The sequence below is a fragment of the Danio rerio genome, chromosome 9 (assembly GCF_052040795.2).
Source record: "Danio rerio strain M-AB ecotype USA chromosome 9, GRCz13ab, whole genome shotgun sequence".
NCBI classification, from domain to species: domain Eukaryota; kingdom Metazoa; phylum Chordata; class Actinopteri; order Cypriniformes; family Danionidae; genus Danio; species Danio rerio.
The window spans coordinates 51546315-51565245 of NC_141029.1; the positions used below are offsets into that span (position 1 = coordinate 51546315).

The following is an 18931-nucleotide window of genomic DNA, read 5'->3' on the forward strand; positions in this document are numbered from 1 at the left end:
AGTTGATTTCAGGGATGTGTAAATGCAGATCATTTTAAAAACTATGTTATGTCAATGTGAAACTTTTTTAAAGTCAAAGGTGAAAATGTTTGGCTATATGTTGTTATGATGTAAATGTAGCCCTATTCTACATTCCTGCAGTTTTCAGCCTGATCCTCCACCATTACAAATGACGGAATTCTGTAAAGTAGCACATTTCTGTGAAACAGGATTTTTAACAAGTCCAATTAAAGGCAGCACTTGATAAAATCTGTCAGGAATTTGTGGGATCATAGAAATTGTGTAGAACATACAAGTACAAGAACTGTACAAGATTGGAAAAAATGGTCAGAAATGTTGAAAAGTTCAGACTGATTAAATCTTCTTGGTTCTTAGTTTCTAATAGAAATCCTATTTTGCCCAACTCTATTATGTGTTTGGTCTTTTACTGGCATTACAAAAAAACTTGCTATGAACTGCTATGAATAATAATAATAATAATAATAATAATAATAAAACATGTAAAAATATATATATATTTTCATTTTATTTTAGAGACATCTAACATATTATATATACTGCATATAGGGAAAACAAGTGTTTTCTATTGGGTTGAAGTCAGGTGATGGGCTGGGCCATTCTACAGCTTTCTCTGAAAGCATTGGAGAGTTTCTTTGGCTTGTTTTAGTTTGTTGTCCATAAATGTCCACTCTGGTTTCATCTTCATCATCCTGCTAATTTAGATGTTGGACTGAAGTAGTTAATATTAATTTACACTGAGGAAGGGCAAAGGGTGGCTAAAGAACTATTGAGAGATTTCAGCTGCTGCCTAGGCTTTCACTGCCTTTCTACACCTACATGCATTTGTATATACATGCATACAAATATATATATATATATATATATATATATATATATATATATATATATATATATATATATATATATATATACACACAACAGTTCTGTCTGGATTTCGAATCTGATTGGCTGATAGCCGTGATATATTTAAGTATTATCAGCATCCGTGCAGCCTCTTTACCCTTTGTGTATTACTCCGCCCACATACAGCCAGCAACAAGCAGACACTACAGTTTGACAAATATTACAGCGGTTGGACAACAAAATATACTTTTGAGGCTTTTTTAGTTGAGAATGTAGTTGTTTAGATTGCAACTATGCAGTTTATTTGTAAGAATAGTGCCTATTTTTAAATATTTACAATTTCTGAGAGCTCGTCAGAGGCCAAAGACGGTTGACGTTGTCTATTCACAAGATTGCATCAGAACCGCATAATAAGCCCTTGCTCAGTGTGTTCTCTTGAGTGCGAATGAAAAGCTGAAAAATGGAAGCCTCGTGGTTTTTAAGGTGGACCAGATAGAGTCTACAAGAACCTGCAAATAAGAAGCTGGATTCAGCCTTGTCCCTCCTTATAGCAAACACAGCAGCAGTCTGGTGAGAAATCTTTGTAGACAGATGGCATTTCATGTCATGTTCAGCCTTATAATCTTAAAATGTGAGCAAAATTTGCTGTTTTGTCATCACCTTAAGGGGGTTACATACTAGAAGCGCTGCTGAATCATTGAAATACTAGCTCACACACACACACACACACAAACATATATATATATATTTGAAGTCAAAATTATGTGTGTTTTTCCCCAATTTCTGTTTAACGGAGAGATTTCTTTAACATATTTCTAAACATAATAGTTTTAATAACTCATTTCTAATAACTGATTTATTTTATCTTTGCCATAAGGACAGTAAATAATATTTGACTAGATATTTTTCAAGACACTTCTATACAGCTTAAAGTGACATTTAAAGGCTTAACTAGGTTAATTAGGTTAACTAGGCTGGTTGGAGTAATTAGGCAAGTTATTGTATAACGATGGTTTGTTCTGTAGACTATCGAAAGAAATATAGCTTAAAGGGGCTAATAATTTTGACCTTAAAATGATGCCTAAAAAATTAAAAACTGCTTTTATTCTAGCCAAAATAAAACAATTAAGTCTTTCTCCTGAAGAAAAAAAATATTATCAGACATGCTGTGAAAATGTCCTTGCTCTGCTCAAAATCATTTGAAAAAAATCAAAAAATCAAAAAAATAAAAAAAATCAAAGGGGGGCTAATAATTCTGACTTCAACTGTATATACATACTGCCTTTCTACACACACAAACACACACATATACATACATACATACATATATATATATATATATATATATATATATATATATATATATATATATATATATATATATATATATATGTGTGTGTGTGTGTGTGTGTGTGTGTGTGTGTGTGTGTGTGTGTGTGTGTGTGTGTGTGTGTGTGCGCGTAGAAAGGAAGTGAAAGCAGCATTTCTGAATCGTTATATCCATCAATCCTTTACATAAAATATCATGTATGTAATATCATGTGATAAAGAAAAAAAAATTATTTATCAAAATATTTCAAACATATAATTTATAATGTGTGAATGCATAAAAAGTAAATAGGCACTAACAATATCAATACAATGTGGAGGTTTAGTGCAAAAATAAATGATCCACATTTTTAAAATGCATTCTTTCCACATCAAATTTTCATGTTTAATTCAAAGTGTTACGATTCAGATTCCTTTTTCAGTACAATTGTTTGTGAAATTTACAAAACATCAGAGTGAAAACTGCTTCCAAACCAAATATTCTTCACTGTTTTATGCACCACTCAGTCCACGCATATAAATTACCCTTAAAATGAATATAAAAAAAAGCTGAAATGGCCTGAAGTCAGAGCGCATTTCTGAAATGCACAGCAGTCATATGATCATGATCACGGGTGGCAGCACAGAACATCAGCGGGTAAAGAGGACTTATTTTAGCAGTGCTGGTGTAAAACCATCAACCTGTCAAGAAGGATGAGCAACCACAGACATCCAGCACCCAAAATAAGCCTGCTAACAGCTACTCCTGCGCTTCACATTCGTATAAAACACAACATGTGCTGGAGCAGATGATGGAACATCCTTGTTCTTCACATTCAGAACAGCGCTCTCTAAGACAGACTTACTTCACTATTGAGTTGAAAGCTTTAGGTCTGACACTGAATCGGTCCCCACGCCTTAAACACGTCAACAATCTGATGCTATTTTGTAATGAGTTATGTAGAGTCCAGAGCTCACATGACAGGAAAGTGAAGTAATCTAGGCGCCAAGTAGCCGCAAAAATAAATCTAACTTATTTTAAACCCGGGTGGCTGCTGGAGTCGGGTTTCTGCCAGTGTTGAAGAGCTGCAGCAAGATCCACATCCAGCAATCTCAACTCAATAATGATTATTAATTGCGGAGAAAATACAGTGTTACGAATTACATATTGGTCAAGGTTGAAAACTGCAGTCTATAAAGTTACTATTTTTTTTAAAGAGTCAAGATAAAGCTTTGCCAAAGTTGTTTATGATGCAGAAGGAGTAGTATTTATTTGTGTTTAACGCCATGCCTGATTGGCAAGAAAAAGAATTGTACTTAAAATATATAGTCAAATGATTCATTCATTCAGAGGTTGCCACAGCGGAATGAACCACCAACTATAAAACCTGAGACCCCGCTCATTGACTTGTGTCCTCTGTAGTGGACATTGTGTTTTCATGAATTTTCTTAGAATTTTTTGAGCTACTCTGTCAAGTCCTGTTGCACTGTTCAGAGGACATCCTGGTCTTGCTAGTGATATGTAATTTGATTGGCAGGCATGCTAGAAACCACTTCTTACACTGCATCCAAAATGGCCAACATTCATCAAGCACATTTTATGAGAAGGAGAGAGGTATGTACATTTTTGCTTTTTAATTTTTTTACTGTTATTATTACATATATATATATATATATATATATTTGTTTATTAAAGTGTCAGGAACAATACATTTAGCTTTCAAAGCTGTTAACTTGTTTGTTTTAATGTCCACTATAGTGGACACCAGGACCATCTTAATGTAATTAATGACTGCATGTTGTAGGGGGAAGAACTGAAGCAGAGAGGATTCTTTATAAGATATTTGAGGGAGACTCTGACTTAGAGTCTGACAATCAGACAATTAGGGACAATTAGAGAATGACAATCAGTTTTAAATCGCTTTTATGTAAAATTTTATTTTATTTTTTTTTATTTTTTTGAGTTTGGCTCTCTTTCAGACTCAACTGTTCAGGTCATTTGGTTTACTGTAGTAGCTAAATTTACATGCAATATTTTTTAAAGGAAAGTGAGCAACAATCATTCATTTTCCTTCGGCTTAGTCCAGTGGTGTCCAAACTCGGTCCTGGAGGGCCGATGTCCTGCATAGTTTGGCTCCAACGTGCTTCAAATCACCTGCTTGGAAGTTTCTAGTATACCCAGAAAGAGCTTGATTAGCTTCAGACGTGTTTGATTAGGGTTGGAGCTAAACTTTCCAGGACCGAGTTTGGACATCCCTGGCTTAGTCCCTTTATTCTTTAGGGATCGCCACAGTGGAATGAACCGCCAATTTATTCAGCATATGTTTTACGCAGCAGATGCCCTTCCAGGTGCAACCCAGTACTGGTAAACACCCATAAACACCAGTTTATTTAATTCACCTATAGCGCATGTGTTTGGAATGTGAAGGAAACTGGAGCTCCCGGAGGAAACCCATGCCAACAAGGGGGAAAACATGCAAACTCCACATAGAAGTTGACAACTGACCCAGCCAGGCTCAAACCAGCGACTTTCTTGCTGTGAGGCAACAGTGCTAACCCCTGAGTCACCGTGCCACCCTTAATTCCTTATTCTAAATCATATATTTTTTTATCATTACTCACTAGTAATGTTTGTCTCACACACACACACACACACACACACACACTTTCTGATCCTGAGTGAAATGACATTTATGCAAGTCATTTTTGCTGTTTGTTGAAGAAGTGAAGGTAAAAGAGAGACAGAAAAAGAAAAACGATTCTACAGGCAATTTCAGGACAGTGACAGAATTGATCAGATGAAAAAGACACAAAGCGCTTCTTAATGAGAGCCGTGTGCTTTCTGCCATTAAGACAGAGCCTACAGTCTGGCATCAGTCTGAAGAACGACTGCTGGCGGTACAAGCAAAGCAGCTTTATGACCAATTCAATAAACAGCTCAATGAGGGTCTGTACTGCAAAATGAAAACACTTTTATTACTAAACACTAGAGAAACAGTATAAAACTGAGCAAAACTCAATGCCACCTTGCTGAAGTGTGCAGAGTAGTTGCTAAGGTGTGGCTAAGGTGTTTAGTTATCACTAGGGCCACATGGAATCTGCCCGCGCAAAAATCTGCAGATTTACACAGATTTTGGCCCATCATTGAGTCTATTTATTTACTTGTGAAAATGTGTGTAAATTTCTATTTATTCAGTTTTTAAACTTTTTTTTAGTAATATTATTGACTTATTTGAAAATGTTAATTTGATTTATTTACAATATAGTTTGCAAAGTAATATTTTATGTCTTTTAGTAGATACATTATACGAGAGACTTGCTTTGTTTACCAAAAAGTGCATCTAATTGGATTTGCATTGTAAAAACATTAAATAAAAGTTAAAAAGCTAATATTTTTTATTTAATTTATTAAGTTTTTAGTTACGATATACTCCCAAAATATTCTGTCTGGCCCTAGTTATCACTCAATTACCTTCCAAGTGTTTCAAGTGTTTTATAGAGTATTTCAATTTGGTCATGTCACTGGCCCAGGAACAGTTCCTGCTTGTTGTCAAACTATTTCATAACTGTAAAAAGAGGCAATTCAATCCTAACTTAATGTTAAAACAGCTTTCATAACATTATTTACCAATCTGTGGCTCTTTTTGGATTCTCGGAAGCTATAGAATTTAAAAATGTACAACAGGAAATATGCTTTGACCTTTTGTTTACATCCCTAAAATGGTCTATAATCCTTTATGATGAAGTGTTATTATATTATTATGATCAAATATACAACCCACCTCTTAACAACAAGCCATACACCAACAATAATTAAAAACAACACCAACCACATATTACATGAAAACATATTATAATATTATATCATGGGTAATAATGTTATTTATAATTGTTCATTATAATTAAATATTAATATTGTGTCATTATTAATCAAAACATAACATAATTGCATATACAGTATGCTAATTAAAAAGATATGCTTATTAACAATATAATTTAATGTGATAGATAGATATATCTAGATGTGATATATGTGAATCCCCAAATTTTACCTTTGAGATGTAAGCACGCATGTATGAGAGCTCAGTTCAATTCTGGCGAGCTCTGAGAAGTGTGTGATGGTCGCTCTACCGCTGTATCATTCTTTTATTTCAATAATGTAACATTTTATTTTGCGAGGGATGTTTGAGTGTCTTTTTATTTTCCTTTTTCCTACTCATTGTCGTCGACTGGCATGTATGTAGTCGACAGCACTTAGGAGAAACGCATAAAGGCCAATAGGAAAAGCGAAATGGTTTCTGTCTCCTTTTATTTCATTCCTTAAAGTCTCCGGGTAAATGCTGGGACACCTGGCACCCGTCACAATACCGACGGCAACACAGAAATAGTGTAATGGACTGTAGGGAGATATCTCTGTAGACGGATGGCATTTCATTTCACGTTCAGCCTTATAATCCTAAAATGTGAGCAAAATCAGCTGTTTTGTCATCACTAGACATTACACTATAGAGAATCATTTAAACACTAGCTCTGAAGTGACGTTGGTGAATGAGTAACAGCTTTTGCTGTTCTGACGTCAGCTGCAGATGTGAATGAATGGCGGAAGAAAGTAGTTCCTAATACAAAAATGTTTGAGACTCTACATGTTTAATTTTCTTTTTTATATGCAAGATTGTGCCATCGAACTATTGTATAAACACACTCATAGCAGTGCGATATGGCTGTATATCAGCACTGGTGGGACGCTAAGGAAATTTTCACAGTATGTCTGATAATATTTTGTCTTGTGGAGAAAATCCCATTTGTTTTATTTCAGCTAGAATAAAAGCAGTTTTTATTTTATTTAAAAACATTTTAAGGTCAAAATTATTAGCCCCTTTAAGCTATATTTCTTTCGATACTTTACAAAACAAACCATTATTTTACAACAAACTGCCTAATTACCCTAACCTGCCTAGTTAACCTAATTAACATAGTTAAGCCTTTAAATGTCACTTTAAAGTGTATAGAAGTGTCTTAAGAATATCTAGTCAAATTTTATTATCTGTCATCATGGCAAAGATAAAATAAATCAGTTATTAGAGATGAGTTAATAAAACATTAAACTTGTAAAATAAAAATGTGTTCTCTCCATTAAACAGAAATTGGGGGGAAAATAAACAGGGGGCTAATAATTCAGGGTGGTTAATAATTCCGACTTCAACTGTATATATATGTGTATGTGTGTGTGTGTGTGTGTGTGTGTGTGTGTGTGTGTGTGTGTGTGTGTGTGTGTGTTTGTATATAATATTATAACTGTATATTATTTTTTTCTCTCTTTCTAAAATGTTTCTTTTCTTTTTTCATTTTACCATCATTATCTATTTTATTTAATACACCATGCTGTCAGCCAAAACTTTTAGTACTGACCTATTTTATGCTTAATTGGTCATAGTTACTATGCACATCATATATTGTTTGTTGTACACCATGTGAGTTATAGTGTGGTCTATTTATTGTTATGAATTTTTTACTGTTGTATTTTTTTTTTTGTACTCTTATTTAATTTCTCTTTTACTTTTGTTTGTTTAACGGTCATAATCTGATAAATAAATCTTAAAACAAAATAAATCACTGTCTACTGTCATCACCACAAAACAGCAACTGCAAACCTGTTACCTCTCGTCACAGGACAAGCTGTACTATCTCAGAGTAATTTGTCAATCGCCACAGTCTCTTCCAATCACTAGCCACCACAAAAGGACACATAAAACCCTCCTTTCCAGCACATTTCCTTTACAACACAATTACAAGCTGAACACTCTTCATTATCTACACCATATGGACCCTTTTCACAAGATTGTTATGATGAATTTAATGGTCATCAGCATCTTAAATACTTGAAAGTTTTTAATATTTTTTTAAATGTTATTATTTACGTTTGTATATATATATATATATATATATATATATATATATATATATATATATATATATATATATATATATATATATATATATATATGTATATGTATATATATGTGTGTATATATATATGTGTGTGTATATATATATATATATATATATATATATATATATATATATATATATATATATATATATATATATTTATATATATATATTTATATATATATATATATATATATATATATATATATATATATATATATATATTTACATATGTGTTATATTAGTTACGTATATACATATATATACACACAGTTGAATTAAGAATTAATAAATCCCCTTTGAAATTTGTTTTCTTTCATTAATATTTTCCAAATGATGTTTAACAGAGCAAGCAAATGTTCACAGTATGTCTGATAATATTTTTTCTTCTTGAGAAAGTCTTATTTGTTTTATTTCGGCTAGAATCAAGCAGTTTTTAATTTTTTAAAGACCATTTTAAGGTCAATATTATTAGCCCCTTATTAATTATTTTTTCAATATTCTACAGAACAAACCATCATTATATAATAACTTGCTTAATTAACCTAGCCTGCCTAATTCACCTAGTTAGGCCTTTAAATGTCACTTTAAGCTGTATAGATGTGTCGAAAATATCTAGTCAAATATAATTTACTGTCATCATGGCAAAGATAAAATAAATCAGTTATTAGAAATGAGTTATTAAAACTATTATGATTAGAAATGTGTTGAAAGTTTATCTACCTTTACTCTAAGTTTACCCAACTATCCTGACTTCTGCTACTGAGACACCCAGAAATGTGAAAAGGATCCATATCAGACAATCCAAGCAGCCGGTAAACTCACCAACTGTGTTTCAGTCTGCAGGATTTTGGAGGTTTAGAGATCCACAGATTGGGCCTGTAGTGTTCAGCCTGTCCAGCAGGACGTCAGACTCTCCAGCAGTCTGCTTTAGTTCTCTCCTGAGGCTGGTGGAGACCTGCTCCAGCGGCACCCACAAAACGTAACGCGTATCCAGAGAGCCCTTTAGCAACAGCTGCTTTTATTTCAGATCATCTTCTTCCCTCCCCTCCCCGCACTTCAATCCTGCGCACTGCTTTTTTTGGAGGCCTTCATACCTTTAGTGTCATGCGAGGAAGCAATGGGCAGTCCTTCTTTCTGAGCCCCTTGGACAAGTCATTAGTTTTTGTGTGCTTTCTTTCATTCCTTTATTTTATTTGTACAGTTGAAGTTAGAATTATTATCCCTCCTGAATTATTAGCCCCTCTGTATATTTTTATCCTCAATTAAAAAAAAAAAAAATTCAACACATTTCTAAACATAATAATTGTAACTAGAAAAGTAAATTTCGTAGACAAACTTTATGGTGGCTTGAGAAAGCCTAGTCTGAAAGTTTGAAGTAATTTTTAAGAAGTTTGAAACGATTGGCATAGATAAATATCTACATACACTGACCGGCCACTTTATTAGGTACACCTGTCCATCTGCTCGTAATTTCTAATCAGTCAATCACATGGCAGTAACTCGATGCATTTAGGCATGTAGACATGGTCAAGACGATCTGCTGCTGTTCAAACTGAGCATCAGAATGGGGAAGAAAGATGATTTAAGTGACTTTGAACACATGGTTGTTTGTGCCAGACGGGCTGGTCTGAGTATTTCAGAAACTGCTGATCTACTGGGATTTTCAAGCACAACCATCTCTAGGGTTTACAGAGAATTTTCCGAAAAAGTGAAAATATCCAGTGAGCGGCGGTTTTGTGGGTGCAAATGCCTTGTTGATGCTAGAGGTCAGAGGAGAATGGCCAGACTGGTTCCAGCTGATAGAAAGACAACAGTAACTCAAATAACCACTCGATACAACCAAGATATACAGAAGAGCATCTCTGAACACATAACATGTCCAACCTTGAGGCAGATGGGGTACAGCAGCAGAAGACAACAGCGGGTGCCACTCCTGTCAGCTAAGAACAGGAAACCGAGGCTACAATTCACACAGGCTCACCAAAACTGGACAATAGAAGATTGGAAAAATGTTGCCTGGTCTGATGAGTCTCGATTTCTGCAGCAACATACAGATGGTAGGGTCAAAATTTGGTGTCAACAACATGAAAGCATGGATCCATCCTGCCATGTATCAATGGTTCAGGCTGGTGGTGGTGGTGTAAGGGTGTGGGGGATATGTTCCTGGAACACTTTGGGCCCTTTAGTACCAATTGAGCATCATGTCAAAGCCACAGCCTAGCTGTGGATTGTTGCTGACCATGTTTATCCCTTTATGACCATAGAGTACCCATCTTCTGATGGCTACTTCCAGCAGGTTAACGCACCATGTCATAAAGGGTGAATCATCTCAGACTGGATTTTTGAACATGACAAGGAGTTCACTGGACCCAAATGGCCTCCACAGTCACCAGAACTTAATCCAATAAAGCACCTTTGGGATGAGGTGGAATGGGAGATTTGCATCATGGATGTGCAGCCCACAAATCTGCAGCAACAGCGTGATGTTATTCTTGATATACCTTGATTTAAATTCCAATATCTTGATTTAAATGGTTCATCTAAAGGTGTCAACAAACACTTTGCTTGTTGTGAAATTTCCTTTTATTTACAGTATGTCGGATTCTAACTTTCTCAAATGAGTCCATGCTCAAATTGTATGAATATTTAGTAGTCAAAAACCACTAAAACATAAGATGATTTGATATATATTTGTTTTAGAATTATAAGGTTTTATCTGACATCTTGTCAAAATTGAGTATTTGACATATTCTTATTAAATGACAACTTATTTACATTATGGCATGTTTTTTTTATAAGTTATTTACATTTTAAGATTTAAAAAAAAAAGTTTCACACACTGCTATGGAATGCAAAAACTTTAAAGCTCAATATCTCAAAATCATTCAGAATGCAAATAGAGCCTTATAATTCCAAGGTGACGATATGATAACCCAGTGAAACATGCATGATATGATGATTTGGTAGAGCCCACATTTTCATATTTGGCAGTCAATTTTACTCTAAGCGCCTGGAAATCAAACAGCTGACCTTGGCGTTGCTAATTTATCTTGGTATGGCTCTGGCCCAGTTAGAAGAGGTGGTTCAGAGCATGATTTGGTTGGGCTTGAGCCAGAAACTGATGTAGCAACGTCAATTTTAAGGGACTGTGTTATATGTATTGATTTATTGATCATTCTTACTTTTCATAGAATGATCTAATGTCTTATTCTGTAAAACCCCTCGCAGCATTTCAGCTGAACCGTCAGCAAACCTCCTAATTTGTGCTGCACAACAATTTTATGAAAATTTATGAGTGTTGCATCTGTTCAGCAAAAGATGTAACTGTGCGTCATTGCATCCCAAATGACTCAAAACTATACAAAACAATAGAACTAAAGCAATCTCTGTTGTACTGAGCGAGAGCGCTTCTCTTCCTAACTGTACAGTGGCGTTATCGATGATGCAAGCATGTTCGGGCTCGGAAGGCAAAAATATAGTGTGAGTGCGGGCCATTGGGGGAGAGGGAGGGGGCAATCGCGGCCGGGCACGGTTCAAAGAAACCTTGTCTAGTGTGAGTGCAACCTTACAGGCCTTCAACTGAACTTGTATTAAAAATCTGAGCAGATAAAATCTAAGAACTCCATTCACAAAGACCAATAAACAATCCATACCTAGACATCTGAAGACTTTTAGATTTACTTCATGACCTTTTCATGCCGGAAAATAAGTTTTTCAAACGCCTGATTATTTATGTTTTAGTTCTTTTTTTTCTTCAGGATCATGTGAACCCATTTGGGCGGGAAATCAATAGAAGCTCATCAAAATATCAGAAGCGCTACACAGATGTAAACAACTGCAGAATAATGAATTCATTTTCATAAGACGCTCAATAATTACAAACACTTCTGTCTCCACTTTTTGGTTTCATTAGACATTGGGTGCAGGAGGCAAAAAAAAAATGCTCATGCATAACAATCAGCATTTGTGATTTGTGTGGCTTTGTGTTTGCTGAGGAAAATTAGTTTGGATCAGATTCGATTAGTACAGCAGCTTGCCAGTTCTTTAGAGAAAAAGCTCATTGGTCACTGCCAAGGCAAAGAGAGTCCACTGCACGATAATATCAAATATGCCTGATGTCGTTGAGATTTGGTGGAGCCAACATTTTCCTATTTGCCAGGCAATTTAATACTCAACGTCTGGAAATCAAACCAATGACCTTGGTGTAGAACATGCCATCTACTACAATCTGAGCTCCAAAAATTCAGAGAACTGTCAGATCTTCTTTCTGGATATATTAAAGTGGTCAATAACCACTGAAACATGGGAAGATCTGATGCATAGTAACCCAATAAAACATGCATGATATGATGATTTGGGAGGGCAAACACTTTTACATTCAGCTGGCAATTTTACCCTCAGCGCCTGGAAATCAAACGCATGACCTTGGTGTTGCTAATGAAATGCAGTGCCATCCGAGCTACAGCAACGCAATGAACTATCAGGTTTTCATCTGAACACTTTGATTGAAGTCTGATGCTACACACTCACTTTATCAGAAACACCTTACTAGTACCTGGTTGGACCACCTTTTGCCTGCAGTCTTAATCCTTTGTGGCAAAGATTCAACAAGGTAATGGAAATGTTCCTCAGAGATTTTGGTCCATATTGACATGGTAGCATCACGCAGTTGCTATAGAATTGTTGTAAGTTGGCAGTTCATTCCGCTGTGGCGATCCTGGATTAATAAAGGGATTAAAGAAAAGGAATGAATGAGTGAAAGTTATTATGAAACATGCTGGATTGCATTTTTTAATATTGTTTGTTTGCAAGTGATTTGGGTTTTTGTTTGTTGTATCATGATGCTACTGCCCTAATCTGATTTCCCCTGGTGGGTTTAATAAAATTGTTAAATATTAAACTTAATGCAAGAAATATAGTATGAGAATCTCAAAGTGGCTCTATGAAAGTGGTCAAAAACCACCGAAACAAAGTCAGATTTGACCCATAATAACCCAGTGAAACATGTATGATGTGTTGATATTTGGTAGGGTCAATACTTTTGTTTTTAATTTTGCAGTTTTATCCTAAAAAACTGGTAACCAAGCCTATGACCCTGGCATTTCTAGCTCTAAGCATGAACATCTGAACCATTGACAACCACTGAAATAATGTCGATTTGACCTAGAATGACCCAAATCATGCTTGATGTTGAGATTTGATGGAGCCAACATGTTTTTTTTTTTACCCTTATCCAAACTAAGATTAAAAGTCTGTTGTTTTAGTCAAATGAGAAAAGAAACTTTAGATTTCTCTAAATATCAGTGCTGGTTCTTAACAAATTATCATTTAATTCCTTTTTTTAATTCAACTCACTCCAAGAAATATGAGAGATCTTATCGTGACTCAATGTATCAGGGTTTCAGACTTTATAAGACTATTTTAAGACTATTATGAATGAAATTTCAGACTTATACAGGGTTAAACCCTAAGGTTTTTTTCTTGTTCCATTGAAAAAGATTCTAATCACTTGACTAATACTTAAATAATGTGTCAATTCAAGCAAAACACACTTTTCTTTGACAAGCTTTAAAAGCTATGATAATCTAAGGCCCTGTTTACATGAATACATTTTAGTTTTCCATCCACACTAGCCTGGACTTTTCCAACCCTGAAAACCGAGTGTAAAAGCTGAAGCATTTTCATTTTAAAGCGCTACTGCTCCATGTCAGTGTGGATGGGGGAAAACAGAGACATCTGAAAACGAAGGTGTAGCTGCAGACATTTAATTGGGGTTTTCCTCAAAAATTAAGTGCACAAAGTTCAGTCGTGCACCCTTTCCTTAAGTTCAGACTTCGCAACACTGATAAGGAAAACAAACTCCCAAGGACATATCGGGTAAAAACAGTGTAGTTTATAGTGTCATTCACATCATCCTGGCTGTTGTTTCACTATCTTAATAATAAAATGAAAACATGATATAAAGAAATGCCTATTTTTATTTTGATATTAGCAACTTAACAGACACCAGGAGTCATGTAGCTACATATTAATATAGTCATCTTCACTGTATGCAAATTTTTTAACAAAACGGAGCCGGTAACATCACTGCCTCCTTTAATTTTCATCGAAAAATATCAAACATACCCTCTCTTTTGCTGAATATCAGATTTAATAATCAATAATGGCCATTATAAAAGTATGACGTACAATAAGTTTATATATTATAGAAAATAAAGGCAAGCAGTCAAATGTGAAGAATCAGTGTACTTGGTTACATAAATTAATATATTAACTCATCTTTGCGCTCAGCCAAAACACGTTACCTGAGAACAAGTAATAGATTCAACAGAAAAATCAAGTAGGTGGATAGAGACGATCTAAGTATCACGTTTATCAACTTTAGTGAGATGAAACCCAGAGGAACCCTGATGAACCATCCGACCTGCGCTGCTCTCAGCCAGGGAGCTGCGCTCAAAGCACCCGGTGACTACCTGGAGCTAAGACGTGCACATAGTGTGCGAAGATGGAGATCCTTTCAGAAATGCTAGATGAAACGCCATTGTGGATGTAGATCATTTTCATTCTAAAATGCCGCTTTAAAACTAAAATGTTTTAGTGTAAACAAGGCCAAAACAGTCTGATCAGGTCGGTGTCCTAACCACATGTGGCCTATAAATACATGGAGAACTTACATTATTGTGAGGAAGATAATTAAACCATACCCATAAATAGAGTTGTTGTTTTGTTTTGTTTTTTGGAGATGGATTGTTGGTGACTGGCCTAATTTGGGTAGCTTCACAAGGACATTTGAAATTTAAGACCCGTTTAAAATTATTTAAGACCTACAAGTCAATAGTTCAGTGAATTTAAAGGGTCACAAAACACCAAAACACATTTTTTGAGCTGTTGACAGTCGTATATGTGTCCCACACTGCTAAAAACACTATTAGGACCCCTATATTTCACTAAAAATGTAAATTGGTTGTTTTTGCGTTATTTTAAGCAAATTCGTACTTCCGGTTTGAAACGAATTTTTTAAGCTGCGTCACGGTCATGACATAATAGCCTGTATTCCAGCGTGCAGACTGGACGTCTGTGATAGAGTGAGTCTTATTACGTCTTACAGTGTGATGCATTAATGCATGAGCAAAGCTTGGTACAAACCAATCAGCGCGCTATATTGTGCAACTTCATTAATATTCATTACTGTCACAGTTTTTAGACGACAGAGACGCCACATTTGTGTTGGCAAAACAAGCGTGAAGTGTTGCTTTTATAGTTTGCTGCCGTTAAGTTTTGTTTTCATTTTCTCTCTGTGAGAGCGCAGCTGGAATCACGTGTGGATTAACAGTGTACGCGACGCTCGACAACAATAACTTACGTGTCTAAGGAGGAACATTGTTTACCTCAGAGCTGTTCTCATCTGCAAACGCTGAGATCCGGATTTGCTTGTAGTCTCCTCTTAATAAAGACGCGGCTCTAGTTGCTGTGGATTGTCCTGTCTTTACAGATTTGGTAAGTGAGCGACCAGTGCTCTTTGTTTATTCAGTTCGTAGTTTATTCGTATCGAACAAACTATTGCACAGAGTGTAAACATGTTATCACTACAACCAAACTATAACCTTGTGTAAAATTTTCACCGCATTTTGTGACCGGAATAACACACGGGGCTTTCTGACGCTACCTGCCGAGTGCATCTAAGTTTCCTGGAAATGTTGAGGTTTTTTTTTTCTCTCATTCGCCGTGCGGTATCAAACATTGCATGAAAAATACACGCTTACAGCAGTTCCTCAAATCAAATATCACGTTTGTCACGAGGGACATGAATGAATTCCCCGAATGAAAGAGCCAAACTGCAGTTAAAGTCCACCATTTAATAATTTGGCAAATAATTCGACTACAGATGTCCATGTAAACACAGTCACTTTGTCCCCTGTGGGTGTGTGTTTTGACTCTGAAATTCAGCCTGCCCAAATAGACACTCCCACACCGTCCCACTTTAGTTCCTCCGACACTCCCCCCTAAACAGAGCTGGACACGCCCACTTATCTGACTTTTTCCAAAGTAGAGGTGTGAAAACACCCTGCGGAAACGAGGGGGTTTCATCTCCCTTTAAGACTTTTTAAGGCCTAAAATTCATTCATTCATTCATTTTCTTTTTCGGCTTAGTCCCTTAATTAATCAGATGTCGCCACAGCAGAATGAACCGCCATTTTATCCAGCATATGTTTTACGCATATGCAACCCATCACTGGAAAGGCCTAACATCATGTTATTGAAATTTAAGACATTTTAAGACCCCACGGACACACTGATGTATACAAAAATATTCAAAAACCACTGAAACATGTGGAGATTTGAGACATTATAACTCAACAATTAAAACATGCATGATGTGTTGGCATTTGGTCGGGCCAACATTTTCATATTTGGCAGGAAATTTTACCCAAAGCGCCTGGAAATCAAACCGCATGACCTTGGTGTTGCTAATGCAATGCACTACACATCTGAGCTCCAGCGACTCAATGAGCTGTCAGGCCTTGATCCGGACTCATTTTAAAATCTGACGTTTTACTGACTGCGCTAAAAGCTGACACAAAATACAAGATGCTCTCCAACAAGTCAATCCCATCATCCGAGCGAGAAGCAGCCCAAACGTGCTCACAGTAACGTATCCATCCTCAAACAGGGCTCTGGGGGTCATAGCTTTGATGGGGCCAATGATGAGGGGTGAAAGATCAGCAAAGCAGGACAGTGATGTAATAGAGAGGCTCCAGAGACACAAACGGCGCAGAAGACACCTGAGACCCAGAGAGATGGGGACGGACACATGTGGGGGCAGACATATGAGAGACCCTGTCTATCCGCTCTCAGCAGGGCGCCAGGCCGCCTGAACCGTCATCCATAGCTAACCAAAGCAGAGCGATCCAGCGTTTGGGAGTGACTGACTAAAAGTAGAAATGCTAGAAACTTCAGTACAATTTTCAGAAGCATATGAGTAGTGCAACTAAAATAGTGCAGCTTTTCCTGCAACAAGTTACGTTTTGTTCACTAGTCAATGCACGTAAATTAGCTTCTTCTAAAACAGTGTTTGCCAACCCTGTTCCTGGAGGCACACCAACAGTGCATTTTTTGGATGTTTCCCTTATCTGACATACACTCTCAGAAAAAAAAGGTACATGGTGGTACAAATAATGTTCCTTAAAGGTGTAGTAGGTGATTGTCTTCAGAAACATTTTTTGTTGTGCTGATTTAAAGTCACTTCACGGTCCAACAGTAATGATTAAAGTAAATGATCTAAATGTGTTAATATGTATTTTTATATTCGGGGTAAAGCATAAAACTAAAAAATGTTCACCCAATTAAATATTGTCGGGCCGACATCTCCCATAATTCGGATAAGTAGCTCAAACTGTCTGTCAGCAAATGCAGATTCGAACTTCTGCGCATCTGTTCACGCAGATCAGCCATTCGCGCGTGAAATCAAATGCTCATTTGAAAAGTTTTTTTGAAAATGCTCTTTTTGAAAGTCCTGAATTAATATTGGAGTTACTTTTGCACGCTGGAGGAAGGACGACACCATGGCTGAAGTATCTCTGTTAGACAGGTAATGTTCTGTTTTAAAACTATTTTAGCCAGGCTAAGCTTATGTTAGATTGTGTTGTGTTATTAATGGGTTATATGCACAGACGTGTTGTTCAGCCACTGAAATCTCCTGGTGAAAAATTGATGTAACTATTTTTAGTTTTATAAGGGACCTTTGACAGCATCGATAATGTAGATTTATATTTAGTTTAAAGGTGCAGTAGGTGATTGTCTTCAGAAACATTTTTTGTTGTGCTGGTTGAAAGTCTCTTCACAGTCCAATATTAATGATTACAGTAAATGATCTAAATGTGTTTATATGTATTTTTATATTCAGGGTAAAGCATAAAACTAAAAAATGTTCATCCAATTAAATAGAGTCGGACCGTTATCTCCCTTAATTCTGATAGGCAGGCCAGACTGTCTGTCAGCAAATGTAGATTCCGACTTCTGTGCATCTGTTCACGCAGATCTGCCATTAGCTGTAAAGCATTATTACTGTACGCATTATTACTGTAAAGCCAGGCACGGGTATAATTCGCCCTTAAAGCGGCCGCGCGGTCACAAGACGGACCGAAAGAAATCAAATGCTGAATTGAAACTGTTAAAAACCTGAATCAATATTGGAGTTACTTAAGCACGCTGGTGGAAGGAGGAATCTGGGGTCACCACAGCGGAATGAACAGCCAACTTATCCAGCATGTTTTTACGCAGCGGATGCCCTTCCAGCTGCAACCCATCTCTGGGAAACATCCACACATAAACACTAATCTATGGACAATTTAGCCAACCCAATTCACCTGTACCGCATGTCTTTGGACTGTGGGGGAAACCAGAGCACCCGGAGGAAACCCACGCGAACGCAGGGAGAACATGCAAACTCCACACAAAAACGCCAACTGAGCCGAGGATCGACCCAGTGACCTTCTTGCTGTGAGGCGAACGTGCTACCCACTGCACCACTGCGTCGCCCCTGTGTTGTGAAATGTTTAGCACAAAATAGATCTTTTGATTTATGTGAAAGTGTTTTTTATTCTTTATTGTAAATGCAAAAGGTTAAACATTGTTTAAAAATGTATTTGATGTTTTATTTTTACTGAATTCTAAATTGATTTGTTAGACAGAGCAAAATGCCTTGTTCTTGAAAAGGAAAAGTACAAAGTGTCTTGTCACTTGATCAGATTTGTACCTCTGATGAAGGTATAATGTTGTATCTGCAGGTTTAAAAATCAAAGATACA

General features: G+C 36.3%; 1 protein-coding gene across 5 annotated transcripts in view; it reads right to left on the reverse strand.

Annotated features, from left to right (window-relative positions):
* The window catches only part of xirp2b (xin actin binding repeat containing 2b), a 221409-nt gene that overhangs the window by 76448 nt on the left and 126030 nt on the right, over window positions 1–18931 (reverse strand). For 3 of the 5 annotated variants that reach the window (XM_087268420.1, XM_087268419.1, XM_087268417.1), the window contains exon 1: window positions 8947–9116. The exons of the other annotated variants lie outside the window; for them this stretch is intronic. The gene's annotated coding sequence lies outside the window, so the exon portion shown is untranslated. Of the gene's footprint in view, window positions 1–8946; window positions 9117–18931 lie in introns of those variants that run through there. 5 annotated transcript variants of the gene reach the window in all.